This window comes from Prionailurus viverrinus, chromosome B3 (genome assembly GCF_022837055.1).
Source record: "Prionailurus viverrinus isolate Anna chromosome B3, UM_Priviv_1.0, whole genome shotgun sequence".
In the NCBI taxonomy this organism is placed as follows: Eukaryota; Metazoa; Chordata; class Mammalia; order Carnivora; family Felidae; genus Prionailurus; species Prionailurus viverrinus.
In genome coordinates, this window is record NC_062566.1 from 114,387,726 (window position 1) to 114,401,631 (window position 13,906).

The window sequence follows — 13,906 nt, forward strand, 5'->3', positions numbered from 1 at the left end:
ACACAGCTATGCTCCACCTCCTCCCCCATTCCTCAGTTGACATTTATAGTCACATTTCTCAGAAAAGTATCAGCTCTCACAGTCTCTAATCCCAACCTTTCATTCACTATTCAACCTGCTCCAAACTGATCTACCTTCACAAGTTCATTGAAACTGCCTCTTAAACAGCACACTTAAAGGAATAAATGAAGAGAGCTTAATGGACAGACTATTTAGAGAGCTATTAAGAAGCTATTACCTTCTCTAAACACCTAGAAAGTACAGGGGTACAAGTTCTCACCTCTCTGTAACCTTAAGTTACTGGAACCAGAAAAGGCTATGGCAGAGGAAAAGGTACTTTGCAGCTAAGCAGCCACAGGTGGAGGTATGCAGTTTTTGCCTAAACTGCAGCCACATAGGGAAGAGGAAAAGGAATAAAAACCCTAATCTCTTTCTCCTTCCACTGTCCAATCTCCTGTCAATTGTACCTCCACTGGCGGAACACAACACGAAGCTAGAAGGCAAAGAAGCCTGGGTGATATAAACCATGGAGGTCAGCCTTCTGAAGCACAAAGCAGAGAAGAAAAGGGCAAAAACAGATCTGGAGAGACATACAGAGATGGCCAACACAAAATTGTCAATAATTTCCATTTTGATACATCAAATTGGCACGGTTCCTCTCTCCTCTCTTGGCTTCCATGACATGACAAATCCTAGTTTTTCCCCATATAAACTCCCTCTTCCCCCTTCATCAGATAGCATATTTGGGGTTGCTCTGAGCTCAGTACCAGACAGCTGATCTTACCTTTTCCTCATGCCTCTCAATCCCATCTATATAATGACAATTCCCAACAGCACCTTTCCTTAAGCTCCAGCCGCCCATATCCCAACATTATCATTTCAGATGTCACTTGGAAATTCACAGATCCAAAACAATCATTCTCATCCTCTTAAAAAAATGTTCGGGGGGTGCCTGGGTGGCTCAGTCGGTTGAGCGTCCGACTTCAGCTCAGGTCATGATCTCGCAGTCTGTGAGTGTGAGTTCGAGCCCCGCGTCGGGCTCTGTGCTGACAGCTCAGAGCCTGGAGCCTGTTTCAGATTCTGTGTCTCCCTCTCTCTCTGCCCCTCCCCTGCTCATGCTCTGTCTCTCTGTCAGGGATGGATAAACATTAAAAAAAATTTAAAAAAAAAAATGTTCGGAGTACCTGGGTGGCTCAGTCAGTTAAGCATCCAACTCCGGCTCAGGTCATGATCTCACTGCTCGTGGGTTCAAGCTCCGCATCAGGCTCTGTACTGACAGCTTGCAGCTTGGAGCCTGGAGCCTGCTTCAGATTCTGTCTCCATCTCTCTGCCCCTCCCCTGCTTGCACTCTGTCTCTCTAATATAAATAAAAAATAAATATTAAAAAAGATTTTTTTAAATGTTCTTTTCCCACTCCACCTATATCTCAATAAACGCCAAGCCAGAAATTTGGGAATAAGCTTTTATTCCTTTGATTTCTTTTTCTCCTTCACATCTAATCCATCAGTAAATCTTGAAAACTCTACAGCTAAAATGCATCTTTTTTTTTTTTAATTTTTTTTTTCAACGTTTATTTATTTTGGGGACAGAGAGAGACAGAGCATGAACGGGGGAGGGGCAGAGAGAGAGGGAGACACAGAATCGGAAACAGGCTCCAGGCTCTGAGCCATCAGCCCAGAGCCTGACGCGGGGCTCGAACTCATGGACTGTGAGATCGTGACCTGGCTGAAGTCGGACGCTTAACCGACTGCGCCACCCAGGCGCCCCTAAAATGCATCTTGAATCCATCCACTTCTGTCTCTACTTGCAACACCCTCCTAAATTGCTCTTCCTGCTTTCTTTCTTGCTTCCCTACAATCCAATTACCAGATAACAGCCATTTATGTTTTCAAAATGTAGATCATATTTATCTTATCCTCTGCTTACCATCCTTCAATAGTATCCCATTACCTTTAGAACAAAATCCAAATCCCCTACAGCAACCTACAAGGCACTTCATGATCTGACCTCTTTATACCTATCTAAAGTAGCATCTTAAAAGCTACTTTTCCTCACACCTAGGAGGTTCCAGCCTTACTTCAGTTCCTCAAAAATTCAAGCTCTTTCCCACTTTAGTCTTCTCACATGCACAGAATACCTCTAGCTCTGTGCATGATGGCTCCTTTTAATTCTTCATAGCAATTCAAATGTCAACCCTAAGTGTGGCCTTCTCCAACAAGAGCAAAACTAGTTCCCCCTTTATTCTCCCATCACAGCATACTATTATTTTCATTGCATATTCTAAAATGGCAATTTTCCTGTGTACTTATTTATCTTCTTATTGTATATCCCCTTCCACTACATTATACATTTCATGGGGGCAGAGATGATTAAGTTAACTCAAGTCCAACACCACTGAGGATCCACTACATGCAAAGAACTATGATAGGCAACTGTGGGAGTGATAAAGAATAAGTCGGGGCGCCTGGGTGGCGCAGTCGGTTAAGCGTCCGACTTCAGCCAGGTCACGATCTCGCGGTCCGGGAGTTCGAGCCCCGCGTCGGGCTCTGGGCTGACAGCTCAGAGCCTGGAGCCTGTTTCAGATTCTGTGTCTCCCTCTCTCTCTGCCCCTCCCCCGTTCATGCTCTGTCTCTCTCTGTCCCAAAAATAAATAAATGTTGAAAAAAAAAAAAAAAAAAAAAAAAAAAAAAAAAAAAGAATAAGTCAAAGTGACAAAGATCCTGTTCCCAGTATGTACATTATCTACTTAAGGAGAAAAATGTATATTTAACTATAAAGCAGAAAAATAAATAAATAAATAAATAAATAAATAAATAAATGCAAAGCAGATACTATGCCATATAATTTTGCTACAAAGTGGTATGGGATCAAAAGAGAAAGAGATATAATGTAGAAAAAGTGATGAATAAGAAAGCCCTCATATAAGAAGATGGTTCTATTATGGCTTAGAAGGATAACAGGAAAAAAAACATTCATTCAGAGCAGAGCAAACAGGCTTAATAAAAAGACAAAAAGGGCAAAAAGTGAAGGACACACAGGAAGAGGAGGCTAACAAGATCAAAACAGCTACAGCATAGAGAAACTGTAGAATCCCAATGAAATATTCAGTGATGTTAGGGAACAGAAAATTTTCAGTGAGTGTGCTACAGAATTCAACCTCACCCACTATAAAATGAAAATATAAGGTATTTTCTTTTCTTTTTAAAGGTTTATTTTTTTTTAATGCTGATTTATTTTCGAGAGAGAGGGAGGGAGAGAGAGTGAGCAGGGGAGGGCAGAGTGAGAGGGAGACAGGATCCAAAGCAGGCTCCATGCTGACAGCAGAGAGCCTGATGCAGGGCTCAAACTCATAAACCATGAGATCATCACCTGAGCCAAAACTAAGAATTGGATACTTAACCGAATGAGCCACCCAGATGCCCCAAGGTTTATTTATTTTTGAGGGACAGAGCACAAGTGGGGGGAGTGCCACAAGAGGGGGGGCAGAGGATCCTAAGTGGGCTCCATGCAGACAGCAGTAAGCTGGATGCAAGGCTCGAACTCAGGAATCATGAGATGGTGACCTGAGCCAAAGTCCTACACTCAACCTACCGAAACACCCAGGTGCCCCAATATAAAGTATTTTCAAGTAAATGAAAACTAAGGTCCTTTCCAGATCTAAATTTCAAATGATGGAGCTCATATACACAACTAGTTTTAAAGTAAAAAGTGATCATGCTCGGGGCGCCTGGGTGGCTCAGTCGGTTAAGCGTCCGACTTCGGCTCAGGTCGTGATCTCGCGGTCTGTGAGTTCGAGCCCCGCGTCGGGCTCTGTGCTGACAGCTCAGAGCCTGCAGCCTGCTTCTGATTCTGTGTCTCCCTCTCTCTCTGACCCTCCCCCCATCCATGTTCTGTCTCTCTCTGTCTCAAAAATAAAAATAAACGTTAAAAAAAATTTAAAAAAAAAAGTGATCGTGCTCATTGAAAGAATGTTTCATCAATTTCACATGGAATTTAACATGACTTTTAAGGTGGTTTTAAACTAACTGTCTAAACAATTTTTGGGGGCACCTGGGTGGCTCAGTCAGTTAAGTGACTGACTTCAGCTCAGGTCATGATCTCATGGTTCACGAGTTCAAGCTCCACACTGGGTTCTGAGCTGACAGCTCAGAGACTGGAACCTGCTTTGGATTCTGCGTCTCCCCCTCTCTCTCTGCCCCTCCCCCACTCATGTGCTGTTGTCTCTCTCTCTCTCTCTCTCTCTCAAAAATAAAAACACTTAAAAAATTAAAAACAAAAGATTTTAAATAACAATTTTTCAAAAATCTTACTTACTCCTTCCAAAACTTTAATCCAAAAGGAATATGGAAAGAGGTGGCAGGCAGGGGGTAGGGGAGTATGACCACTCAAGATATTTAATATTACACCCACTCAAGATATTTAATATTACACCCACTCAAGATACTTAGTATAACACCCAGCCCAAATTTGAGAATAATTTAATTAAAAACATCTGAAAGAAAAAGGCAAGTTTTTTAGCAATATTCTCAAAAGTCATAATTTACTGATATTAAGTTGTAATACTGTTGTTCATAAGCCTTTAGACAGTAACTGGCTGTTGTTCACTATATTCATTCAATAAGAATGTACGGATTACTGATAAAATACCCAGGGAGTCTAAACAGTATACACAAAAATCATAGAATTTTAAAGGTTAAGAGAGATTTACAAGAATAATCAAGATAATTTTAAAGAAGAACAACATGGGGGTATGAGGCTGACTCACCATACCAGACACCTATATTTATTACAAAGCTACAGTAAATAAAGACAGTATAATACCAGCTCTGAGATAAGCAGAGCATAAAAAGGCCCACGTGTAAACAGAAATATGATATATGACTTACAATCCTTAATGAAGATTGGTGACAAATGGTTGCTACTCTATAAACAGCATTGGCACTTATTTTCTGTTTAAAAAACTTAATTATATTCATATATTATTCATTATAATTTCAGAATAATTTGAATATTTCAGCATTAAAAAAACTTTAAAGATCATTAAATCCAATACCATCACTTCATAAAAGAAAAACAAAGACCCAGAGAGATTAAAACATTTAGGCAAATCATAGCGTGGCCACACAGGAATTAAACCCCTATCTCATGATTTCTTTATTGAAGAGTTTACATCCTTTCATTCAATACACACAAAATGCTTCCCATCTACCCCAATTTCTTTAAGTTACCCATGATATCAACAACATGATATCAACAACGTCAAATCAGAAGTGGAGAAAGATACAAAAGGTGTGGCAACATAAAAAGCCAATACATACTTTCATTTCCTTCCTTAACCTTCTTTCAAAGAAATTCAAAAATCTACAGGGCACATGGCTGGTTCAGTCAGTGGAGTGTGCAACTCTTGATCTTGGAGTTATGAGTTCAAGTCCCACATTCGGTATAGAGATTACTTACTTAAAAATAAAATCTTAAAAAGAAAATCTAGGGGGTGCCTGGGTGGTTCAGTCGGTTAAGCATCCAAATCTTGATTTCGGCTCATGTCATGATCTCACGGTTTATGGGTTCAAGGCCCACATCGGGCTCTGCGCTGGCAATGCAGGGCCTGCTTGGGATCCTTTCCCTCTCTCTCTGTCCTCCCTACCCCCTCAAAATAAATAAATAAAATAAACTTAAAAAAAAACCTAGCCCTACTCTAAAAGATTAATCTTATCTAAATCCAACATGCAAGAGATTCAGGAAGAAAATAACTTTAATTTTGTTAATGTTTTTATTTTTTGGAGAGACAGAGAGTGAGAGTGGGGGAGGGGTAGAAAGAGTAGGAGACACAGAATCTGAAACAGTCTCCAGGCTTTGAGCTGTCAGCAGAGAGCCGGATACAGGGCTTGAACTTGTGAAACAATGAGATCATAACCTCAGCTGAAGTCGGACACTTAACCAATTGAGCCACCCAGGCGCCCCAGGAAGAAAAGAGCTTTAAAAATGGATTCCTGGGTCAGCACGTTATAAATATCTATAAATATCAAGTGTTTAGGGAGTGCTGTTATTAGGCCCAATATTTTTCAGTCACAAATTCCATCAACCTCATATCTCACTCAGTTTGTTTCCAGAGGATGTTAAACATTTACATTTAGAGATTTTTACAAAGACCAGTTAAACAAACACTGCTGAAGACTGTCTGAAAGTAGCTGCTCCAATTCCAAGGCTCAATTAAGGTACAAACAGAAATGACATCTTCTCTAGGAAAGCACTCAATCTCAGGTTACTAGAGTTGTTCACCATCTGTTAATTCAGATAAAACTTTCCTTCCATAAATCACCCCCACCCTGGGATATATGACAGGAGTATTAAGAGTGAAGTGAGAGAGACTTGCAGAGAACCTATTTGCAAACTTTGAAATCCCAATTTGGGACGCCTGGGTGGCTCAGTCACTTAAGCGTCTGACTCTTGGTTTTTTGGCTCAGGTCATGATCTCATGGTTTGTGACATCAAGCCCCGTGTGGGGCTCCGTGCTGAGAATCCTTGCTTGGGATTCTCTCTCTCTGAAAATAAATAAATAAACATAAAAAAGAAAAGAAATCCCAATTTAAACAATGACCACCACTGCCACACAAGGATAGTGCTCTATAAAAAACTAAAAATTGACTGCATTTAACCACTTAAGCACTGAAGGGTAAGAATATGACCTCTGGAGCCAGATTATCTATGTCTGAGTCTACCATTTGCTCTGATTTTGGGCAAATTGTTTAACCTCTGTGCCTCAGATTCCTCAACAAGAAAACAGGATAATAATACCTGCCTCATAGGAGTTATCGCAAGAATTAAATTAGTGCACGTAAAGCACTTAGAACAATGCCTAGAATACAGCATTAGCTGCTGCTAGTATTATTACTACCTAATCCCATTACTAGATATCAGTTCTCACATGTGGCTCAAATACAGACTAGTTTCCTAGCCAGATTATGCAATTTTAATGTTCCTGAATCAGCGATTCAATGTACCAAATTCAAAATAAGCTCTACAAAACACAGCCTCAAGTCTTCCTTTTGAATCATTTACTATCAAACAAAATTCTCACAAATAATAAACAGCCAATTTTTTCTGAACTCCAATAAATCTGTATGAATTATCACTACAATATATAACTTGTGAAAAATCATACGCTTGAAATAAATCCTTCTCATTTTACTTAAAAAAAATTTTTTTTTAATGTTTATTTATTTTTGAGAGACAGAGACAGGGAAAGAGTGTGAGCGGGGGAGGGCAGAAAGAGAGGGAGACATGAATCCAAAGCAGGCTCCAGGCTCTGAGCTGTCTGTCGACACAGAGCCTGATGCAGGGCTCAAACCCACAAACCATGAGATCATGACCTGAGCCAAAGTCAGACGCTCAACTGCCTGAGCCAGCCTGGCACCCCTTCATTTTACTTTTAATTACAAATGAAGCTCTGATCTTACAAATCAGATTAATAAGTCTAGATCCATATGTAGTAATAAAACATCCTGAACTTTTTATTAAGATATTTGATATTAATCTGCAAATTTGCTTTGTAAAGATTTAAAAAAAAAAAAGTTCAACATCTTTATTCATCTGGAAAATGCAAATTAAAACCATTCTAACACATCACTTTGTACCCACGAGAATGGCTAAAAAAATCAAAGAAATTAACAACCCAAGTGGTGGCAAAGATTGGCAGCAACTGGATTCATACACTGCTAGTAGATAAAAAAAAAAAAAAAAAAAAAAAAGAATTTGCCAAATGGTTAAGTTTATTTATTTTGAGAGAGAGAGAGTGCGTGAGCGAGCAAGCAAGCAGGGGAGGGGCAGAAAGAGGGAGAGAGAAGATCCCAAAAGGTTCCGCGCTCTCAGCGCAGAGCCTGAAGTGGGGCTCAACTTTACAAACCGTGAGATCATGACCTGAGCCGAAACCAAGAGTCAAAACCAAGTCACGCACTTAACCAACTAAGCCACCCAGGCACCCCCAACAATTTCTTATAAACATACATGTACCCTGTGGCCTAACAATTCCCCTCTTAAGTATTCAACCAAGAGAAATGAAACATGTTCCCAAAAAGATGTGTACAAGAATGTTTATAGCAGCCTTATTCAAAGCAGGCAGAACTGGAAATAACGCAAATGTCTATCAACAGAAGAATGGAAAAACAAAGTGTGATATTCATAAAATGGAATACTGTATGACCTATGAAATTATCTGTTGTTTAAAATAATGATATGAATTTATTATTCAATGAGGATGTCTTATTTTCTTCAAATTCTGTCTCATTTTAAAATGCATTTTTATCCCTAGTTGAAAATAATTTTTATTCTGAAAATAATCTTATTTTTTGTTTAGTAACTCACTTGAGCTTTTGTGCCATAATATAAACTTTTGAAAATTTTTAACTTGGTGCTTTTAAGAGCCAAATAAACCCCAGGGTCTTATTAAGTGATACTCCTTTTATTAAGTGATACTCTTAAAGGTATGTACACATATATTTTCTTTTCTTATGCATTCTTGGTGCATGTTCATCCTAAATGCTCCCTCCAGAAATTATCCATGTATAAAAAGATGGCTGGCTTAAAATGGCTACTTTGATGGAAACAGTGTCTTAGGGAGATACAACTTGTACTTGAGATAAACTGAATACTCAAACCATGGTTTAGCCATTGCTTAAATGGCATTGTATTTAAAAGGCATTTTAAATACTATTGCTGTAACTTTCCATTTCCTTAATAAAAAAATATAAAACAAAATTAATCTCAAAAGTATGTTAAGCAAAAGAAGCCAGATAAAAAGAATATACATAGTATTATTCCATTTATATGAAATTCAAGAACAGACAAAATCAGAAAGCACTTGCAAGGAAGGAGGGCAAAACAAAATTGAAAAGGACAGTAAACCACTTTTGCTGATCATTTACATAAATTAAATCACAGCTTTGAATATTATCCATCCCTAGATTCCACATAAAAATTAGAGACCATGTGGGGCGCCTGGGTGGCTCACTTGGCTAAGCATCCAACTCTTGATTTTGGCTCAGGTCACAATCTCATGGTTCACAGGTTCGAGCCCCACATCAGGCTCTGTGCTGACAGCACGGAGCCTGCTTGGGATTCAATCTCTCCCTCTCTCTTTGCCCCTCCCCAGCTCATGAGTGCACATGTACTTTCTCTCTCTCAAAAATAAATAAACATTAAAAAAAATTAGAGATCACTCAAAAAGAGAAAAAAAAAAGACAAAGAACAGAAACATAACTTCACTCGAAGGAAATACTTAAAGGTTAATGATCATATTTAAAATATTCCACTAGTGATAAAATATGAATTTCAGAGACTAGTTACTCTTTTCTCCCTATCAAATTAGCAAATATTTTTAAATGATAACACTGCTGGCAAAGATATATATCTCAAGCTCATACATTGCTAATGGGAATGTAAATTTGTACAACCTTTCTAGAAAGAAATTATGCAATGTTTTGCTCTCTTGAGAACCCTTAGAAATGTAAACCTGAACTTGATAATTCTACTTATGGGAATCTATCTTAACAATATAGAAATGTGGATAAAGATTATATGTTTAGCAATATAAATGAAGATTTGTTTATAATTTTTTTTAATGTTTATTTTTGAGAGAGAGAGAGAGAGAGAGAGACATGGAGCCTGAGTGGGGGTGGGATGCAGAAAGAGAGAGGGAGACACAGAATCTGAAGGAGGCTCCAGGCTCTAAGCTGTCAGCACAGAGCCCAACACAGGGCTCGAACTCATGTGCCGTGAGATCGTGACCTAAGCCAAAGTCAGACACCTAACTGACTGAGCCACCAGATGCCCCAGATTTGTTTATAATAATTGGCAATTAATAAGCAATCTGAATGTGCAAACTATGGAAACTCGTTGTATAAATGATGATATATCCTTTAATAGAATTTTCTTCAGCAGTTTGAAACTGTTTTCAAATAATTGTAATGATATTAAAATGCATGTTAAAAAAAGCAGGTTCCAAGGGCTCCTGGATGGCTCAGTGGGATGAGCATTTGACTCTTGATTTCTGCCTTAGGTCATGATCCCAGGGTCATGGGATCAAGCCCTGTATAGGGCTCTGTGATGAGTGTAGAGCTTGCGTAAGATTTTCTCTCTCTCTCTCTCTCTCTCTCTCTCTCTCTCACCCTCCCTCCCTCCCTCCCTCTACCCCTTACCCCCACTCAAGCACACACTCTCTCTGTATATAGAGTAGAATAAAATAAGCAAGTTCCAAAATTATGTATATAGTAAAAACTTGCATAAGGTAAACAGAGATAATAAATGTTAATATCATTTAAAAAATAATGAAGGGTCAATATCATAGAGACTTTGATTATATTTCACAAGTATCTGGGCTTTCTTGCACAAGTGATATCCTACACTGATTAGGTCCACTAGAGGTGGGGGAAAAGACCTAAAGAATAAGAACATTCATTGAAGGAACACACCATTAGTATTACTTGGCTATACAAATAGCCAACTTATCAAATGAAGTCAAAGACCTTCAAGGTATGTTAAACAAGTCTATAACAAGAAAAAGTTACAGAATTCAATATGATGCAAATGTATACCAATCATGTTTAATTTGAGCTAAGGAAAATAATTAGGTGATTTAGTTATTTTCCACAGAAGTAAGCCCAGCTCTTTTACAAAGCAATGAAAAAGATGAGAAAAGCACAGTAAGAAGTCAAGCCAGCAACCTAATTTCCCAGGACATTAGTTCTTACTTGGCAAAGTACTGCCCTCAGAACTCTACAGAGAGGAAACACATAAAATTCAAATACCATATAAAAGATGTATACTATACTTTGCTTTTAAGATCTCCAAAAAGAAAACAATTAATGCATATTAAAACACAGGAAAAAAGGGCTCAATTTAGAGTTAAATGTTCTTAAAACAAAGAGTCGGTTTATCTCAGGGAGCCTGGGTGGGTTGGTCAGCTAAGCGTCCGACTCTTGATTTCGGCTCAGGTCATTGTCTGGAGGTTCCTGGGTTTGAGCCCCTGCATTGGGCTGTGTGCTGACAGACGGAGCCTGGTTGGGATTCTCTTTCCCTCACTCTCTCCCCTCTCCCTGCTCGCTCTCTCTCTCAAAAAAAAAAAAGAATCAGTGTATCTCAAAAGGCTAAGTAAATCGCACAAGTTGTAAAAGAACTATATTTTTACTATACTTTAAATGAAAAGGAAAATAGCATGCTATTTCTCACTTTCAACTAGGATTACATAGAAAACTTTGATATAAAAAAAACTTTATATTAATGATGTTAATTCTTGATTGTGAATTTACCTCGGCTAATTAAAATCCTTATAATTTTTCTCTATGTTTTTAAACATCACTATAGAACATTTCCTTGAATTTCCATAAAGAATAAGGCCTTAGTATTTGATCATCCCTCAGAAAAAGGCTATATGTTTAATCCAAAAGAAGTGTCTTCTTTAGATAAAAAGATACTAGGGTAGGTGAATCAAAGAGGGGAAAGGCAGGGAGAGAGGGAAAAAAGAAGGGGTATAATAGAAACTATTGTTCCTTTAAGTAACATGTTTAAAAAATCTGACCCTAATTTCCATTAAAAGTCCAGCAGGGAAGCTTGCCTAGAACTACAGACACAAGGTTGCCCTGTAAGCAGAAAAATGATACCTGAACTTCATTTAATGTTCAAGTATAAAGTAACATAAGGATGGGGGCGACTGGATGGCTCAGTCGGTTGAGTGTCCGACTTGAGTCAGGTCATGGTCTTGTGGTTCGTGAGTTCGCGCCCCATGTCAGGGTCTGTGCTGACAGGTCAGAGCCTGGAGCCTGCTTCGGGTTCTGTGTCTCCCTCTCTCTCTGCCTCTCCCCTGCTCATGTCCTCTTCTTTGTCTCTCAAAAATAAATAAACATTAAAAAAAATAAAGTAACATAACAATGAAATCATACAACCATATATTTAAATCACTGGGTTCATTTATAACCCATTCTTGCAACTCTAAACTGCTTCCCTCAGCACCATGACCCCAACTGCCACAGCAGACCAAAAGGCCAACAAACTACTACTTGGAAGAATTAATAACAAGACAGAATATTTTATTAAACTTTTGTAACAGGAGTGCCTGGCTGGCTCAGTCAGAAGGGCATGCAACTCTTCATCTTGGGGTCATGAGTCAGAGCCCCACGTTGGGTGCAGAAGTTACAAAACAACAACAACCTTCCCCCCAAAAAAGAAAATATTTGCAAATCACTTATCTAATAAGGACTTATACCCAGAATGTATATTTTTTACAACTCAAGCTCAATAATAAAAGGCAAATAACCCCATTTTTTAAATGGTCAAGGGATCCTAAAAAACATTTCTCCAAAGATAAACAAATATCTAATAAACCCATGAAAAAATTCTCATCATTAGCCATCAGGGAAGTTGAAAACAATACCACAGTGAGTTATCACTTCACATCTACTAGGATGGCTATAATAAAAAACAGAAGTAAAAAAAGTGTTGGTGAGGATATGGAGAAACTGAAATATTCATTTCCCACTGACAGCAAAAATATAAAATGGTATAGCTGCTTTAGAAAACTGAGTTACCATATAACCCAGCAATTCTACTACTAGATATATTATCAAAGAAAAATGAAAACACATGTTCATACAAAAACTTATACAGGAATGTTCACAGCAGCTTTATTTGAAGACAAAACTGGAAACAATTCAATACCACAAGAGAATAGATTTTTTAAATTGTGATATAACCATATATTGGAATACTACTCAGCAATAAAAAGGAATGAATTCTTGATGCACAAAATAACATGGATAAATCTCAAGTAAATTAGGTAGAGTGAAAGAAGCCAGACCTATCAAAAAAGCACACACCATACAATTCTTTTTGCATAAAATTCTAGAAAATGAAAACTAATCTATGATGACAGCAGATTAGTGGTTACCTCTGTGGGTAGAAAAGGAGAGATAGATTACAAAGAGGCACAAGGAAACTTTGAGTGGTTTTGTCCTTATCTTTTTTTTTTTTCTAACTTATTTTGAGAGAGAGAGAGTGCGCACACACAAGCAGGGAAGGGCAGAAAAAGAGACAGAATCCCAAGCAGTCTCCGCACTCAGCACAGAGCCCAATGCAGGGCTCAAACCCACGAACCATGAAATCATGACCTGAGCAGAACCCAAACGTCAGACACTTAACCGACTGAGCCACCCAGGCGCCCCAAATGTTCCTTATCTTGATTGTGGTGGATAAATAGGTAAAAACTCATCAAACTGTATAAACATGTGCAATTTCCTTGTAGTCGATTATGTCTGAATATATCTGTCCAAAAAAAAGAAAGACAAAAAAAAGAATGTATTTGCCATGTTAGGGGTAACAGAAGTATACTAGTGTTTCTGAAATGGCACGTTTGGGTAAGTAAAAGGTAGAAAAAGTAGGCTGAGAGCTTTTAAGGATGAACCTTTTAAAAGTTAAAATAGTAACTGATCTCTATATGATAATAGCTGAATATATTCAACATCCACTGACAGAGCAAATAGTCAACCAAAACTACTATGAATTCAGTCTAGCCTTCAAAAGAAAAAATTTAGTTCATCTCAACATTTATACATATGATGTATATGTATAAATGTATAATACATGTAATATGTATATATGTATGAAAGTAATAAGTTCTAAAAATACATGTTTTAGCTATACATATATTTTTAGAACTTATTACTTTTGTCTATGATAATATTTGATGAGAAAATGGATTAACTGTAGAAAACACCCACTCCAACTCAAAGAGTTGCAGGTAACAAATTGAGAACTGCTAATAACGATATTCAATGCCAGGAAGACCCAATACTTAAATATTAGCTTAAATAAAATACAAGTCAAGTCTAATGAAAAATGTGTCTAATCGGTTCCATAG

At 38.0% G+C, this 13,906-nt stretch overlaps 1 protein-coding gene across 11 annotated transcripts in view; it reads right to left on the reverse strand.

Annotated features, from left to right (window-relative positions):
- NUMB (NUMB endocytic adaptor protein) overlaps positions 1-13,906 on the reverse strand; it is a 201,720-nt gene that overhangs the window by 180,447 nt on the left and 7,367 nt on the right. Inside the window, exon 1 of one of the 11 annotated variants that reach the window (XM_047862208.1) lies at positions 1,185-1,246. The exons of the other annotated variants lie outside the window; for them this stretch is intronic. The gene's annotated coding sequence lies outside the window, so the exon portion shown is untranslated. Of the gene's footprint in view, positions 1-1,184; positions 1,247-13,906 lie in introns of those variants that run through there. 11 annotated transcript variants of the gene reach the window in all.